Consider the following 18,228-nt stretch of genomic DNA (forward strand, 5'->3'; position numbering starts at 1 on the left):
AAATACCAGAGCTGTCAGAAAATTGCTTTTTTATGTCTCATTATCATTAGCTCAAGAGCATAGCTGTCTAGACAGAACCTAAGGAACGGAATGAAAGAGAGGAGGATCACAGGCAGCTGACCCATCTCCAGGAAAGCTTCACCATGGTCATGTGCTGCTGCAGTGGCTGTTTGCTATTACTGATCTCCATCTTAGACCCTACCCAAGACTTTCTCTAAACACATGCTGGTCTGTTCCTCTTCCTCCTTATCTGGAGTAACCCTGGCATTCCAGACTTGTCCCCTCACTGGGTCCTGTTACCTTACCACCCTGCTCTCTCCTCCTCATACTAAAAGGGCAGGATGCCAGTCGACAAGGACCAGTTGCAGGAGTCTTGTTTGCAGGTATCCTGCCCACCCCATGATGTAAAAGTCCTGGGACTTGTTTGTACCCATTGTTTTAGGCTCACTTCAGAGGTTGCCTCTTCTGTACAGGCTCCTCTGCGACCACAAAACTCCTGTCTCCTTCATCTGTAGTCCGAAAGCCTGTTATGGGGCCTTTCTCAGAACTCTCAATAGATTGATAAGAGGACTTAGTTCTCCTGATCCCAATGCCTAGCCTCTGAGCTTATGGAGGCTATGAATTCAGAAGCTGATCCTGGGCTGAATGGGAGATCCTCTCTTCCCTGACTATACATATCTCACCCGCAGGGACCACATGTGCTTCTCATGGGAGGAAGCCATACCTAAACCAACGCCATCTTCCTGCTGCTTGCTAGCTGCATCTTTACTTTGTTGACTTGATCTTTGTATTTTTTTAGGGAATAAGTTTCAGTGGTTCTAATTACTCATGCTACCTCCTATACCTTCTCTCCTCAGCCCTTGTCCACAAACTTTGAAGTAAACTCCCAAAACAAAATGGCCTGCCTAAAGCATCCTTACTGGGCGTGGTGCTACACACTTGTAATACCAGCAGAGTCTGTATAGAAGAGGCTGAAGCAGGAGAATCCCCAGTTCAGGGCCATGTTTCCTGAAAAAATAGTAATTCATTAATTTAAAAAAGGGTACTTTCACTGACCTTCGTAGCCATTCTTGGGCCTCTGAGAGATTTACCATGAAGCCAGGCATAGCAAAATAATCACTGGATACATCTCAGAGCTCTGACTACTGGCTAGATAGATACTCTACAAATTTTTTACTCCATTTTTCCCCAGTTTTTGTTGTTGTTGTTTGTTAGTTTGTTTTTGAGATAGGCTTACTATATATGGGCCAGTCTGGTTGGAATTCACAATCTTCCTTCCTCAGCCTCCAGGGTGCTAGGATGGCAGGTGTGAGTTACCACACACAATAATTTTTAGCCTCTACATTTTAAGGATGGCAGAAGAGAACTCACAAGGATGAACTTCAGCTGCTAAGCTTTATCCGTATAGATGTTTTCTATGACTGATTTCCCTGTCATACCTGAATCTGTGAAGTTGTTAGATCAATAATGAGAATGAACATGCTCAGAAATCTTAACACTCCCAGGTCTCAGTCCCCACCCAGACTGGACCCCAGGTCCTTCTCTGTTCCCACCAAAATTCAAACTCTCAATAACTTCTTTGTTAAGAAGAAGGTTTCTTACACCTGCAGGTTTTGCTGCTGGTTCCTGATGCCTAGGCAGACAGCACGCTGTATACCCTTCCTCAGGCAATTCACCCAGAGCAGGGAATGATCTTTTTGGAGTTGGGATTCAATATGTGGTTGCTTTGCTAAAGTGCTTTCTGTCTCTCACAGTCAGAGAAATCTGCTTGCCTTGAGCTAGCCTGGAGTTTCTTGTTAAGGGCTAATTTTAGAGCTAATTTGGGTTCCATTAGTATATGGTTCTTTTGCAAATCTGACATTAACATCGGTGACTTGATGAGTAAGGAAGGCATTGCCTTTTACCCTAAACTGCAGCGAGGCAGGCACATATGGTGTCATTTTTCAAGGAACAGATTTTTGTCTTTCATGCCATTTCAGAGCTGTTTCCCTCTGAAATTGCCAACTCTAATTTAAAACAGAACATGCCTGGATGTCATTGCAGAAATCCAGTCAAACTGAGAGCTGGCAGCTCCCTTCAGTTTGTAGAAACAGTGTTCATTTGCACATACAATGTCTCCCAAGCCTGTGCTCATGGACTGGGAATCAGCCATCAGCAAGTGTGTGTGTGTGTGTGTGTGTGTGTGTGTGTGTGTGTGTGTGTGTGTGTGCATGCACTGGGATGGGGGGAAGCACAGATCCCTTTTGGGCATCTCTTGCTTCTTGCCCTGACTCAGTGTGACCCAGAGCCCAGCCTGACATATGAAGAGGGAAATACAGGGTCTTCCTTCCTCCTGCTCAGTACTAATCCCCAGAATAGAAGCCATAAAACTGTTTTCTTTCTGAAGCTTGGACTGTGCTTCTATAAACCCCCATGGAGGGATGGACGTCAGGGTGATTCCCTTTTTACTTTGTGGCCAGCTGTCCAGTTGTTTGGAGACAGATGGTTTTAACCGAGACTTGTGATTTCAACTGTGAGTGCGGCAGGGAGGATCTGAGAGTTGCTTGCTAATCTGAACTCTTATCTGTAATTGTCTGGCTGACCCTGTCCCTAGAGCCTCCATTTCCTCATCTGTACAATAAAGGAATTCTGGAAGTCTATTGTAGTTCCATAGTTCATGATAGTAACTTGCTTCTCCCCACCACCCCCACCTCAAACCTTCTACATTTTTTTTGGAGAATTTTGATATTTTCTATGCCCTGAAATCATCATAGCATCCTGTAAGGCATGATTTCTCTGATGCTTGGGAAAATCTGACTTAGAAAGATGAGCAAGGAAACCTGTCCAAGGCCCCACAGCTGGTTAGAGGCAGAGCTAGACCAAGGACCAGCTGTTCTCATGGCCAGTTCAAGTCTCTCCAACATTAACATACTAAATCAGAAGCTAAGCTTTAAGACTCTATCTAATCACTGGGGTCTTTGCAGAGGCAAGCATAGCCAACAGGCCTACACTATTCAAACTTCTCCAAGATGCAAAGATTGAACAATGACTTGGACAACTATGTTCTTCCTTTGCAACAAGCAGCAGCATAAAGAACTCCAGGAGAAGCTTAGATGTGGTAGGGAAGGCACTGTTGTGGTCTTAGCTCAAATTGTATGACTTTGAAAAAGTCACTTGGTTTCTCCTGGTCTTGGTTCCTAAAAGGAGCAGATAGGCAAGCTGTTCTCCCAAGTAATTTCCTCTGAGTAGGCTTTGGCTGTATAACAACAGGTTCAATGTTCAAACCAAAGAACGCAGTAGCAGGTATAAGACCTTTGCTCAGAGAACAACCTCCATGCTTAAGACATTCAAAGTCTCACAAAGCAAAATGCTCCAGGAAGCAGTGGTTGGGGCACTGAAAATGAACGGCTAGCCCAGGTAAAGTTAGAAAGGCTATAGCTAAGAAACAACATACAGGCTGGGCATTCATACCTATAATCCTACAACTCAGGAGTCTGAGCTCTGAGGATCTGAGTTTAAAGCTGAAGTTGTCCAAGCAGTCAAATCTGTGCAACACTCAGCAAAAACCTGAAAGGGGAGGTGTGGCTCAAGTGATAGATCACTAGCCTTGAGCAAAAAAGCCAAGGGAACTTGAGACTTTGAGTTCAAGCCCCACCACACCACACACACACACACACACACACACACACACATGCACACACACACACACACACACTACAAACAAAATGACTTGGTGTGTGTTTTAAGTGGTAGAGCATTTATACAGCATATGAGGGGTCCTGGGTTCATTTTCCAGTACAAAGGAGAAAAAGAAAAAAGACCCAGGAAGTAAAAACTATAACTACAAACAGCAACCAAATCAAGTTACTCCTATGAGTGACTAGACAAATTCTAAAACAGATGTCACCAACTCAAGTTACTGTAGTCAGTCCGGTTAATAATGGAGAGGCAGGCACAGTACAGGGCACAGGTTATGAGCTGATTGTAACTTGGAAAGTACCTCCTAACCAAAGGTGACCGTAACAGCTCAGCTCAGACAGACAAGTGTTGTCAGGCAGCACCGCCAATGCAGTGCCAGTAAGATTCCAACTTTTCAAGAGGACTGGAAATCTGAATATTCATTAGAAGGTTCCTAATTTTTAAACATTAGAAAGAAACCCAAAGACTTACAAACCCTTTCATGCCAAGCAAAAAGTGCCTGCTAGCCATATGCTGCCCCAAAACTTGTTTGCCAAATTCTGTACTAACATGTTCTCGGTTAGTTTGTGCTTGTCTTGCTTTAAACAATTCCAGAAAGCCTGTTTTCTGGCTTTCACAGAGGGATAGTGAAATAGGGACCTACCTGGACCATTTCAAGCCAATAATATAGTTCATCACCTAAATCTCATTTTCCTATCTGTGGTCATAGGGGCTGGATCTCTAATAGGGGTCAACACACACGCCTGATTTCTGCTGCAATGCCTGAATATAACCTTCAGCACAGAAACATACAGAAGAGAAAGGGAAGAATAGTTTGGCCTAGCTTGTTAAAGAATAATTTTTTTCCTGCCTTCATTTCAACCTTATTGGATCCCATCATCATTTTTATTGTTAATTTAGGTACAAATTAATTGCTGTACAAATGAACGAAAGCACAGATGAACACCCTTACAGTGACTCGAAGCTTAAATGGCAATTACTTGACTTTGTAATCTAATAGAGCAAATATTAGTGAGGCTGTGTGCGTGCTCCATCCCAGTTCACAGCTAATGGGAAAAGTGGATGTCCCTGGAGATCTCCTAACAACCTGCATGGACCTGTGGGTAGGTACTGCAGCTCCCAGAGCCTGTCTGCCTAGTTCCTCCTTTTAAACTAATGGAAAGATGGGAGAGGATGTACTGCTTTTCTCCCTGAAGATTTCTGCTTTAATATTCTCCCTCACCATCTCCCTTTCCTTCTTCCCTTCCCTTTCATGCTCTTCTCTCCCCCCCCCCCTTTTCCAACTGGTACTAAGTTTAAACTCTGGGCCTTGCATTTGCTAGACAGATGTTCCACCACTCAAACCACATCTCCAGCCCTTTGTATTCTAGCTATTTCTTAGATAAAGCCTGGAATCTATGCCAGCTTGAACGACCATCTTCTTATTTACATTTACTACCATAGCTGGATAGCATACACGAGCCACTGCACCCAGCTTTGATTGGTTGAAATGGTATCTTAAAAACTTTTTTGGGGCTGGGAAGGTGGCTCAGTGGTAGAGCGCTTGTCTTGCTTGCATGAGGCCCTAAGTTCGATTCTTCAGCACCACATAAGCAGGAAAAAAAAAAAAAACGGAAGTGGCAATGTGGCTCACAAGTGGTAGAGCGCTAGCCTTGAGCTGAAGAGCTGAGGGACAGCGCCCAGGCCAGAGTTCAGGCCCCACGACCGGACGCAAAAAAAAAAAAAAACTTTCTTGTTCGGACTTGCCTGGAACTGTGATCCTTCTGGTTTACACCTCATAAGCAGCTTGGATTACAAGCATGAGCCACTGCTGCCCAACACCCCTGAAGCACTTCTTATCATGCTCTTGTGATTCCATACTTTTTTTTAATCTTCAGAGTCACATGAGAAATATCAGTCCTAGAAGGAACAGTCCAGCGACTCCCATCTTTTTGGTCTAAGCAGCACCCCTGTTGGGTGTGAGTACCTTCCATCCATTCCCACATACTGACTGGATTGGGGGTGCCCATCACACCACGCTTCTCCCAAATGAACTATAAGGCTCTTAAAAACAGAGACTGCATCTGGTCTAGCTGGTGCCCCTCATCAAGGTATGGCAGCTGCTGGAGGCAGAGGTCACCAAGCTGAGAAACTGAACACAGCCCCTGGCTGAGCTGAGCCACCGCCCAGTGCAGGCTTCACCTTCTCAGTGAATTCTCCACATGGGACATCATGCAAGTAATTTCCTCCTCCGTGTCCCACGCTTTTGTAATTTCCTGCCTAATTTTGTCCTTCTCCATCTAGCAGTGAAAGCCAGATTAGCCATCTAAAAGTATCCCCTTGGTTTCCGCTTACCTGATCAATCCCATTTCTCCCTTACAAATAAAATGTAGTTACTTTTTGATCGAATGAAAAGATATGGTGTGAATAATGGAATTGTACCACATAAGAGTTGTTTTTTTTTTTAAAGAAAGGAAGAAAGTCCCTTCGTGAATAACAGCCAATACCAGACTCTAGATTATATCTGACAAATATTTTTCTCTTACCCTTGAGATAGTTACACTGAAACCTGTTTTGAAGTTTCTAAAATGAGATTTTAGATTCTGATCACAAAGAAGTGAATGTAAAATATTCCATTACTAGTTTTCTCTAAACACTCCAGCCATTTGAGGGCCTGTTTAGAATTCAGGGAATTTCTGACTCACTAGCAGGACATTTTCTCATTCTGCATATTTTACATTCCAAAAGAACCTTTAACTTTTCTTCAAAAAATGGTCATAAGCCAGTCATAGTGACTTTCTGTAGTTGTTGATTTCCTTATACAGCTTAGTCCTATGAGTTTGTATTCAGTGCGCTTAAAAATTAATTAAAGGCCAGGCATCGGTTGCTCACATCTGTAATCTTTTTTTTTCTTTTTTTGTATATATTTTTTATTGTAAAGATACTGTACAGAGAGGTTACACTTATATGAGTAAGGTAATGAGTACATTTCCTATCAAGCATTGTTACCTCCTCCTTTGTTTTTCCCATACCATCTCTCCTCCCTCCCCTCCCCCTGAAGTTGTAAAGTTTGTTTTCAACATAGTGTCTTGTACATCTCATTGTTACAATGGGTCATCCTGTATCCTTATTTCAGAATTTTGTTATTTCCCTTCCCCTCTCCAAATTAGAAGTATATACAAGATGCAGGGCACCAACATCAATTACAGTGAAAACAGGGGTTATACCGTGGGGGAAGAACATACCAGAGAAACAAACAAAAAATCACATAGTAAATTTTAAATATGTTAAAAACAATAGCAAGAAAGAAAAAACCACTGTGTCCCTATTTTGGGGTCCATTTCACTTAACATCATCTTATATGGTCATATGTACATAGCTTTTGACCTTTTCTGCTTGTCCTAGACATATACTAGTTATTGCGAATAAGGGAAACCATGAGACCTATGTTTCTTTGGGCCTGGCTTACTTCATTTACTATAATTTTTCCAAGACTTTCCATTTCCTAACAAATGGGGTAGTGTCATTCTTTCTGATGGAGGAATAGAATTCCATTGTATATATATACCACATTTTCTTGATCCATTCATCTACTGAGGGACATCTGGGTTGGTTCCATATCTTAGCTATGGTAAATAATGCTGTGATAAACATAGTTATGCTGGTAGCTTTAGTATGGTCTTGTTTGTGATCGTTTGGGTAAATGCCCCAAAGTGGGATTTCTGGGTCATAAGCTCTATGTGTAGACTTTTGAGAAACCTCCATATTGCCTTCCAAACATGCCTGTAATCTTAGCTACTCCGGAGGCTGAGAGCTGAGGTTCGAGGTTTAAAGACAGGCCAGGCAGGAAACTCAGTGAGACTCTTATCTCCAATAAACCACTCAAAACCAGAAGTGACGCTGTAGCTCAAGTGGTAGAAGGCTCACCTTGAGCTGAAGAGCTGAGGGACAGCGCCCAGGCCCAGAGTTCAAGCCGCATGACCAACAAATAAATAAATAAATAAATAAAATAAAAATAAAATCCCAGCACAGTGCCTTACGTTCAATGAATGAATGAGTGGATAATAAATCAGTGGATAGATGTCCTATGAGGAAGGGTAACAAAGACATTCCCTTGTTCTAGTGGAATTCATTGATCTAGACTAATACAATGTCAAAGATAAAAGTAGCCCTGAAATATCTAATCTAGTTCAACCTGCTTTACTTTACAGGGTTAGAAATCCAAGATCATCTGGAATTCTCAAGGAGAATTTTAGGAAATTGTATCCAATACGGACCCTAAGGTTAGCATATGTTTCTATGGCAACTGAACATGGACTTGTTCTTGATTTTCTATAGTCTTTACTTTCTGAAATCTCTATGTGCTAACTAGGGCTCTGGAGTATGGAATGACCGGTTCATCAAGGCCCTTAACCACTTCCTGGTCTCAGCCTAGTGCCAATGGCTCACGCATGTAATTGTTGCTACTCAGGAGGCTGAGATCTGAGGATCACAGTTCAAAACCAACTCCGTCAGGAAAGTTTGTGAGGCTCTTATCTCCCATTAACTACCAGAAAGCTGAAAGTGAAACTGTGTTTCAAGTGGTACAGTGCCAAAAAATTCTAAGAGACAGAGCAAAAACAATCTAAGAGACAATGCCCATCCCCTGAGTTCAAACCCCAGGACTACATCTCTCTCAAAAAAAAGAGAAGACTTCCTGAGTCTCTTCTTCTGCTAGTTACTTTGGCATGACTTTGAGTCTCAATGGCCTGGAGCTTTCTTGAGGGAGCTTTCTTGCAGAGGGGCAGAAAGAGTTCTGGGTCCCCAGTTAGAGGTTGGGCCCTAGTCGCCAGCTTTCCTAGCTCTAGATCCTGTGACAAACCAAGCCCCCCAGTAGAAATGGTAAAAAGAAAAAAGACTTTTTCCACTGGAGGGGGAGCCAGTGAGGGCATAGTTGTGAAGATGGTTTAGAAGTGGTAAAGTGTGCAAGGCGTTAAGACAGTCCCTCATATGTCCTTAGGGACAGAGTGAACAACAGATTCTATAGGGGAGGCGTGCCAGCAACTCCAGGGGTGCTGAACCTTACTGCTCAAGAATTTAAGAAATAAACTCTCAGAGAGTCAAACCAGTGGTTCTCAGCTTTTTCTAGTATACATCTTGCTTTATATTAGAAAAATGTTTCCCACATCTCTCCTACATGATAACTTTTAGACTTTAAAATATTTAATATTGTGAAATATATATTGACAAATTATGACCATTCCTTAAGTTGATTATATTTTAGTAATTGTCACATCACATTAATACCTCTGACAAATATCAATATTAGCTTAGAGCAAACTATGTTAGCTATTTAATCCCCAGACATGCATGAGTTAGATGGCTACTCAGAATTATGCCCTCTGCTCCCAGAGCAGGGATTCATCCATTCAACTGCCAAGTGTCAATATAATGAATGAATGAGAGCCAAGAAACGAAATCATCTTGCTTGGGCCAGAGTCCAATGACATTGACACATCCCAAGAAAGAATGCACTAGTCATAACAAGGCTTAGATGCCAATGGTAGCTTTGAAGAAATAGATGTACCCAGGTGAGTGTGGGCAGTGCCTGAGGAAGTTGCATGCTGACTAGGGTTCTATCTCAGGCCTGGATATATCCAGACATTGTGTGGCACACCCACATAGCTCCCTGTGTTTCACTGCACACTCAGCTGTGCATCCCTGTTGCCAGCACAGAGCAGACTGACATCCTGATGGCTATATTTCCTAGCAGCCCTGGCTTCAGCATCTGTGATGATTCTGAGACTGGTAAGATGATAGCAGGCTCCAGTGATGGATGGCAGAGCAGATGTCTGGGCTTGACCCTGAAGCCTGTGAGCTAACTTTGAGGCCAGCCACCCTCCTGACCCTCACCAGGAGCACATTTATTTTTGTATCACCATGAAGCATAGTCTTGAGAATTTGTTACCCAGCTAACCTTGAACCACAATCCTTCTGTGCTTAGCGTCCTAAGGAGCTTGGATTCTGGATGTTAGAATTCTTCAAAAATCAATTTTAAGGAGCATGTGATTAATTTACAAATTCTATCAGGCTCCACCTCACTATAATGCAAACAAAATGGGGATTGTGGCCTTTGACTGAACAGAAACTTCTTTTGATGACCTATTGACCCAGGACCATTATACTGAACATTCGTAGTCTCTGCTACAAAAGTAAAACAGGAAGAAAACAAATGTGTGCTAGGGATGTTTGCACTCACCATCTGTGGACTCTTGGGGAGTCCCTGGAACTGTTGGTACTTAGTTATTCTAAAATAAGAAATGATTGATTTTTTTATTCTTTATTATTTACCCATCCTTCTAAAAATAATGCAACAAAGATGTTCTTGTCACTTGAAAGATTCAATTAGTTTTGTGCTCATGAGTTGAGGGTTTATTTTTGGTTTAGGTTTTGTTTTTGATGAAATGGTTCCAGCTTTTTCTTTTTTCCTTTTTTTTTGGTAGGTAGTAGGGCTTGAACTCTGGGCTTGGGCACTGTCCCTGCACTCTTCAGCTCAAGGTGAGTGCTCTACTGCTTGAGCCACAGCGCCACTTCCAGTTTTCTAGTGGTTTTTATTGGAGATAAGAGTCTCATGGACTTTCCTGCCTGGGCATGGACTTTCCTGCCTGGGCTGGCTTTGAACCGCGATCCTCAGATCTCAACCTCCTGTACTCAGGATTACAGGCGTGAGCCACCAGCGCCCGCTGAAATGGTTCCAGTTTTTTCTAAAAGATTCTTTCCTCAGGAATCTCTTCATCTTAGGAGTGCGCCCTTCCACAATCAACTCCTCAGCTATGGAGGGTCCATCCTGGTTTCCACATTGTAGAGAAATTCATACTTGGCTTCATTCAGGGGTGTTTTCTCCTCAGGCTGCATGTCTCTGAAGGCTACCATTTTCTGTTTCAGGTTATGAGTGCCCTAGCACTGTTGCTGGCCAGGGCCATATGTGGGGGGTGGGGTGCAGGGGGAACACAGGTGTCTTTACCTTCTCCTGTGTCTAGTTGCCTGTCCCTACTTGTCCAAGTCCAGTGTTTTCTAAGTCTTTGGAAGAGGAAAATCTGGTTCTGCAAGCACATTGCCAAGATCTGTGTCCAACCTAGCTCTGTGGTTTCTGTGGGTGCAGCAAGAGAGCAGAGAGAATGGACAACACGGGGACAGGCTATCAGAGACACGTTACTGTGTGTGTCTTAGCAACTACAGCAGAGCAGACAGAAAAGGGCAACCCTCACGGCAGGAAGCCCCGGATCCTGAGCTCCTGCAGCCTCTGCTGAGGTGCTGTGGCCTCAGGAGTCTGTAACTTCATCTTTTAGATTTTTCATGTTAGAAGAAAGGAAAAGTTGCTCTGTGCTGTGTCTGTAGTATTAAGAAGAGTCTCATATCTGCTTCTTACCGGTGGTGTTTATTGCCACGACTATTTGGGAACAAGTTCTCAAGCAAGAAAGGTTGATTGAGAACTAATCGGGGGCATTGATTAAGAAGAGGGGAAGCTGAGGAAATCTTTCCTCCTCTGAATCCGATCGGAGTTTGTGAGGAACCCCGAGATATGCAAACTGGTGCAACAGAACGACCCTAGGATCCAGTGATGCCACTGGAGCATTTATCTAAAAGATTACAAGTCAGGATACAGTAAGGACACCCATGTTCACTGCCATAGTAGTCACCATAGTCATGTTGTAGAAACAGCCCCCAGAGACCCTTCAAGGACAAATGGATCCAGAAAATGATATATGTATATACACACAATGGAATTTTACTCATCTAGCAGGAAGAATTACATTACGTCATTTGCAGGGAAATGGATGGACCTGGAAAAAAATTGTGTTTAGTGAAATAAGTCAAGTGCAGAGAGACAAAGTGCACATTTTCTCTCATATGTGTGAGAGCTACATCTAAATATAAATATATGCATAAATATACATAGGGTCATAGGCATATATACACAAACATGTTAACTAAAGCATGCATATGCAGGGAGGATTTCAGTGATGTAGCTCCTTTGAACAATTAACATTTTGGGGGCTGGGAAGGTGGCTCAGTGGTAGAGCGCTTGCCTTGCATGCATGAGGCCCTGGGTTCAATTCCTCAGCACCACATAAGCAGAAAAAAGCCAGAAGTGGTGCTGTGGCTCAAGTGGTAGGGTGCTAGCCTTGAGCTGAAGAGCTGAGGGACAGAGCCCAGGCCCAGAGTTCAGGCCCCACAACCGGACCCAAAAAATAACAACAACAAAAAAAATCCCACAATTAACATTTTAACAAAATGAATAGCAGGAAGCTAAAACATATGTGGTTGGTGGGGGGGGGGTATGGTGCAGAGGAGAGGGGGAAATGAGTAGAGAAAGGGTGGACAAATGTAGACATTCTATTCAATGTACATATGTGAAAATAGAACTAGGTAAGTAGAAGGAATGGATGGGGTTGGGGAAGATGAGGGAGAGCGATGGAAGAGGTGACATTGATTAAGATGAATTGTACTCACAAATGGACATGTTGACTTGAAACCTCTTTGTACAATTACTTATGGAGAGTAACAAATTAATTTTTTTAAAAAAGAAGGAGGCTGGATGGTGGCAGCTGGGAAAAAAATCCCAGATTTCCTGGGAGAGTAAGACCCCCAAAGAGAGCAAAGGATGGTCCTGGCAGAGTGAGTGGAGTCTCTGTAGGAGGCTTGTGTGCCAGTCTGCCTGGCCAGCATCCTGTCGGAAGCACAAGTATGTAACTCCTGGCTCGGGATGCTGCAGCTGTGCTGGAGATCTGCACAATTAACATTCTCCCAGTGCCAGTGCCCACAGGAATCCAGTCACGTGGGGGGACGAGGTACCTGGGAGCAGGGTCCATGAGCACTCAGACTAAGAGAGTACATTTGAGCCCTCTGAAGCACAGCCTGCTCAGTGGCTTGCTGGCTTGCTGCACAATCTCACTTCCTACAGGGAGCGGGTCTGGGAGTAGCCCAGCCTAACCGGTCCTTATTGGTGCCCTCTGCCCTTGATCCCTTCTTCTACCAAAGGATGTCTTGTCGTCCAGCATGCTAAGACCTGGTTCTGCATAATTTCATGGCTACAGCTTTAGGGATGTCACTGATGTCCTATACTGCCCGCCTCACTAAGAACATATGATCAATTAAGACGGAAGAAACTTCTATTAGAATTTCCTGAATGAAATCCAAGGCATTGTTATTTCTGTGCTTAGGGGACTGAGGAAGGGCCAGGTCTCCCCCTTCATCTCCTAGCCTCTCACTTGTGTTCACACCTATTGCAATAGGAACTGTACAGGCTAGAGAAAAGAAATTTATTACTCCGCAGACCTGCAGAGCAGGGAAAAGTAAGTGCTTCAGCCTATCTTTGGCATACTGACATGAGATTTAGGTTTAAATAGAAGAATTAGGGTGGGGAGAGATCTGCCTAATTAGGCAGTCCTGTGCAAAGTGTGGCCTGGCTGATCATTATCTCAGATCCAGTTTCACCAGGGGCTCCAAAGAAACTGTTATGATTGCCACTTAAGGGGAGCAATCTGGTTCCTAAAAGACAATTGCTCCAGTTCCTGGGTTCACCCTCATTATTTATAGGTAGATAGTTGTCTTCAGTCTTTATTTGGAAGGCTGTCTGTCCTGCAAGTTCTGTTGTTCCTTTCCTTGGATGTAGATCTCTTTCTTAAATTTTTGTGTTTTTTTTTTCTTCTTTTGTTTGTTCTTTTTTTTTTGCTTAGCCACTCAAGGCTGGCTCTCTACTATTGGAACACGCCTCCACTTGTCTTTTTGCTAGTTAGTTGGAGATAAGAGTTTGTTGTATTTGTCCTCTCGGGTTGGGTTTTAACTGTGATCCTCAGATCTTAGCCTCCGGAGTAGCTGGGATTACAAGCATGAACCACTTGCACCTGGCCAGCTTAGAGGTAGTTTCAAATCCTTGTCATAAAGATGTTCATGTTCAGTCCTTGCCCTTCCTGGCAGGGATTACAAACTTTTCTCCTATTTTAGTAAATTGTGGGGTCAGCAAGCAGTTGGTACTGCCTAGCAAAAACAGTTTCTATTACAAAGATCCACTCTGCATCCTGTTCTGCAAGATGAGATACTGATACTGGACCAGGACCATGTCCTATGCGAACCTCTCCTGCCCCCCTCAGCCCTTGCCCTTGTCTTCTCACTGACAAGCCTCCTTCCATATCCATATTCAGCCTGATTCCTCCCTGTTGCTCTCTGGTGTATTCTGTGCTGCTGCCTTTGGTTCTTCCAAATAGAAATGCTCCTTCCTGTCTTCTTCTGTAAGAAGTCACCATTCTATGTAATGTTCTGCCAGAAATCACTCTCTTTTTGGAAATCACTGTCTCAAAAAGAACTCACTACTCACAGTAGAGATCCCAATTCTCTTGTCAGAAATCCGCTTAAAGGAAGCCATCATTTTTTCGTGTGTGTGTCTAAACTCTGTTTTCCTTCTATAAAGCATTGCTCTCCTGTCACAGACACCATTTCCGGGTTGAAGTCATTAGTTTCCCATAGGAAATGTGCTCGTTGCCTGCACCTTCTTTTCACAGGATGTTCAGGGTTCTGTGTCATCCTCTGACATGGATGGCTTTCCTGTGACTTTCTCACTGGGAGGGGAGCAGGGCCACTGCTAGCCACTACTTGCCATCCACATTTCTTCTGCTGTACCAGGTGCAGTCTTTTGGCCAGGTAAATCATATCTGCCTGTTGGACCTTTTCCTAAACTCTTTTAGGAGTGACAATGTCCTCTGCTTGCCTGCTTCACAGTACCATTTAATTGTGACTTATGACAGATCTGATGTTTAGAAGGTTGCTACCCTTTGTTAAGCAAAACAACAACAAAAGCCCCCCTTCCACCCAAAACAAAACAAAAACCACACACACAAAAAGATTTTTTTAAAAACCCTCAAAATCACAATTACAAAAATAACACTTGTGCTGAGCACTGGTGGCTCACATCCGTAATCCTAGCTACTCAGGAGGCTGAGATCTGAGGTTCCTGGTTCAAAGCTAGCCCAGGCAGACAAATATGAGAGACTCATCTCCAATTAACCCGCAAGAAGCCAGAAGTGGAGGTCTGACTCAAGAAGTAGAGCTAGTGTCAGCTTTGAGTAAAAAAGCCAAGTGAGTACACAAAGCCCTGAGTTCAAGACACAGAACCAACACACACACACACACAGACACACACCAACAAAATATTGTTACTTGTGTTGCCCCACAGAGCAAGTCTAATACTTGTCCTAGAATACAGACCATCAGCCTTTGCCCCTAATGTACTGCACGTTTCTCTTATGTCCACATTCACCTATCAGCCCCTTATATGGTCAGCTGGCGACCCTCCTAGCTTCACATTCTAGTTTTCCTGGGATTTTCTTAGTGGATGGTTATGAGCAGGACCACCATCCACCTCTTTCTAAGTTGGCCAAGATTGCACAAGCTTTTATATTTCAGATCAAATACGTATTTCCCACACTGAATCTCCCCAGTACTCTACAACCAAGCTGCACCTCTAGCCCCTTTGGTTTTTTCTTTGCAGTGCTAGAGATTCAATCCAGAGCTTTACACCAGCACTTTAGTCCTAATTTTCTTTTGATTAGGTTGTTAATTCCACTATTCTTTATATTTTTGATTCTTCAGAGAATGAGCTCTTTTCTTTTCTTTTTTGAGCTCTTTTCTTTCATTGTCTTTCTTCCCAGTCTTCATTACTGGAATCTATCATTGGTGATGATTTAATTTTTTTCTCATAACCTGCTGGACTGACAAGTCATTTCTACTAATTTCTTTAGGGTTTCCCGTGGCTTTCTTGGGGTGCTTACCCACTCTGACTTTCAGAGTCAGGGACCACTTTATGATAACCTATAGCATGTGCCACATTTTTCCCTTGGAAGCATTCAAGAGGGTGACAACCACCCACTTACAAGGGAGATATGCTGGCTGTACCTTAAAGCATTCATTAGAGACTAAAGAAAAATGGGGTTATACTGTATTATTAGAGGGATGTGAGAGCAAGCATTCTTTTTTGTCAAACCAAAGCATCTGCATCTACTTGTAACCAGTTACCATTTTGTACTTATATTTCCTGGATTTTATTTGTTTTTCAAAAATCTGTGAACTGGGGCTGGGAAGGTGGCTCAGTGGTAGAGCGCTTGCCTTGCATACCTGAGGCCCTGGGTTTGATTCCTCAGTACCACATAAGCAAAAAGAAAAAAGCCGGAAGTAGCGCTGTGGCTCAAGTGGTAGAGCACTAGCCTTGAGCTGAAGAGCTGAGGGACAGCACCCAGGCCCAGAGTTCAGACCCCACGACTGGACCCAAAAAAAAAATCTGTGAATTGTGTTGTTTGTAACCAGCCAGCCATGTCAAGGGCATGTATCCTTACCAAAAGGGTTAGAAAAAAAAAAAAAAAACAGATCCCTTTCTCCACTTAGGAAGAATTTTTTCACTGACAGACACTTTCTAGCTTCTTCACTCGCTCCATCACCCTGAAAACTAATCACTAATAGCATGTGAGCTTGACTCCTACTGTGGAGGAGGGACAGCACCAATCCTTGTATTAGGACCAAAACAGAGAGGTACACCCTGCTAGAGGTGCCTGCTTATTTCTGGGTAGAGTGGTTATGCACCCTCTGTGCAGAAGCAAATTTCCTTGAAGAGATCTCCTTTATCTCTCGTGTGTTCATCTTTTTCTGACACTGAAGGGTTAATTTTTTTAATTTATTTTTTATATATGTGTTTTTATTGTAAGGATACAGTACAGGGGGTTACAGTTACATGAGTAAGGTAATGAGTACATTTCCTATTGAGCATTGTTATTCCTCCCTTTGCTTTTCCCTTACCATCCCTTCCCTCCCTACCTCTCTAACAGCTCCCTCACTCCCAAGTTGTAAAGTTTGTTTTCAACATAGTGTCTTGTACATTTCATTGTTACAATGGGTCAACCTGTATCTATTTAAGCATTTTCTTTTTTCCCTTTCCCTCCCCTAATTAGAAAAATGTATATACAAGATGCAGGGCACCAACATCAATTACAGTGAAAACAGGGGTTATACTGTGGGGGAAGAACATACCAGAGAAACAAAAAAAAAATCACATAGTAAATTTTAAGTACATTAAAAACAATAGCAAGAAAGAAAAAACCACTTGTGTCCCTATCTTAGGGTCCATTTCAGTCAACATCATCTTATATGGTCATATGTACATAGCTTTTGACCTTTTCTTCTTGTCCTAGACTTATGAAGGGTTAATTTCTTGAGTATCTAATTTAAACACTGGTGAGTCATGGACTTCAAACAAAGGATGATCTTTGATTTTGATTTCAAATGCTCTCACTACAAAAATGACAGAAGTATTTGGGGTGATGCTTCTGTTAACTAGTTTGATTTTGTTATTCCCCATTGCGATCACACCTAGCATCACTTTGTAGCTTTTTTTTTCCCCAGGGCTGAGGACCGAACCCAGGGCCTTGCGCGCGCCGGGTGGGTGCCCTTCCGCTGGGCTAAACCCTCAGCCCCTTAACATCACTTTGTGTGTCAATTCATACAATTACCAATGATCAATTTATAGTGAAAAGTAAATCATTCAATAGCTCTGGTACTCCACCTACTAATAGCAACAGATTACTTTGCACATACTTAAAAAATGAGCAGTGATCACACCAAATACCTAACCTAGAGCTTAAAGCAGACTTTTAAAAAATGGAATTAGACACTTTCAAATAGTTGGTTTTAAGGCATTTAAATTATTCTCTCACCTTTCAGGAAAAAAATCTGAAAAAAAAACAACAGGAAAATATTCAAAACTAGGCTTGTCTTAGTTCCACCCTGAACATGTCCTGTGGCCTTAAGCAATTTCTTGATTCCTTTGAGCCTCAGTTTATTTCCATGTCAATGAGGTGATGAATTGCCCTTCCAGTCTTTCTTCTAATAAGCAAAGCAGCCAATCAACATAGCCCATTCTCTAGTAGGTGCGGAGGTGTACACCTTTTATCTCATCACTCAGGGTCATGAGTTGGAGGCCAACCTCAGCTACATAGTGAGTTTGAGGTCAGTCTGGACCACTAAACGAGATCCTGTCTTACACATAGACACACAGACACAGGTACAGACAGACAGACAGACAGACACACAGACACACACACACACACATTGGTTTCTCCTACATTCAATGACTGGAGTAGATATGTTCACATGACACAAAGAGGCTCAGTGAGGATTCTTGGGTAAGGCTGAAGTGGATGTTGGGTTAGAAGAGGGCTTTCTCTGAAAGAAGTAAGACTCACAGGAGCCAAACTACTTGGGGTTACCTTCTCCATCACATGGAAGGAAAATGCTGGCAAGGAGAAAGAAGATTTCATGCAATTTGGCATTTTTCTTTATGTTCACTAACAATTCTTGTGTTTTCTTATGCTTGTTTCACTTTCTGTCATAAGCAACCCAAAGAGGCTTAACACAGCAATCTATTGTATAAAAATCTTGTGAAAATTACTTACAATAATACATGTGAAGCCTAGTGCTTGTGGTACTTGAATACAGAAACTTACTATTACCTCCAGTGCAATGGATAGGGACACTCATGTGTTTGCT

This window comes from Dipodomys ordii, unplaced genomic scaffold (genome assembly GCF_000151885.1).
Source record: "Dipodomys ordii isolate 6190 unplaced genomic scaffold, Dord_2.0 Scaffold45, whole genome shotgun sequence".
NCBI lineage: Eukaryota > Metazoa > Chordata > Mammalia > Rodentia > Heteromyidae > Dipodomys > Dipodomys ordii.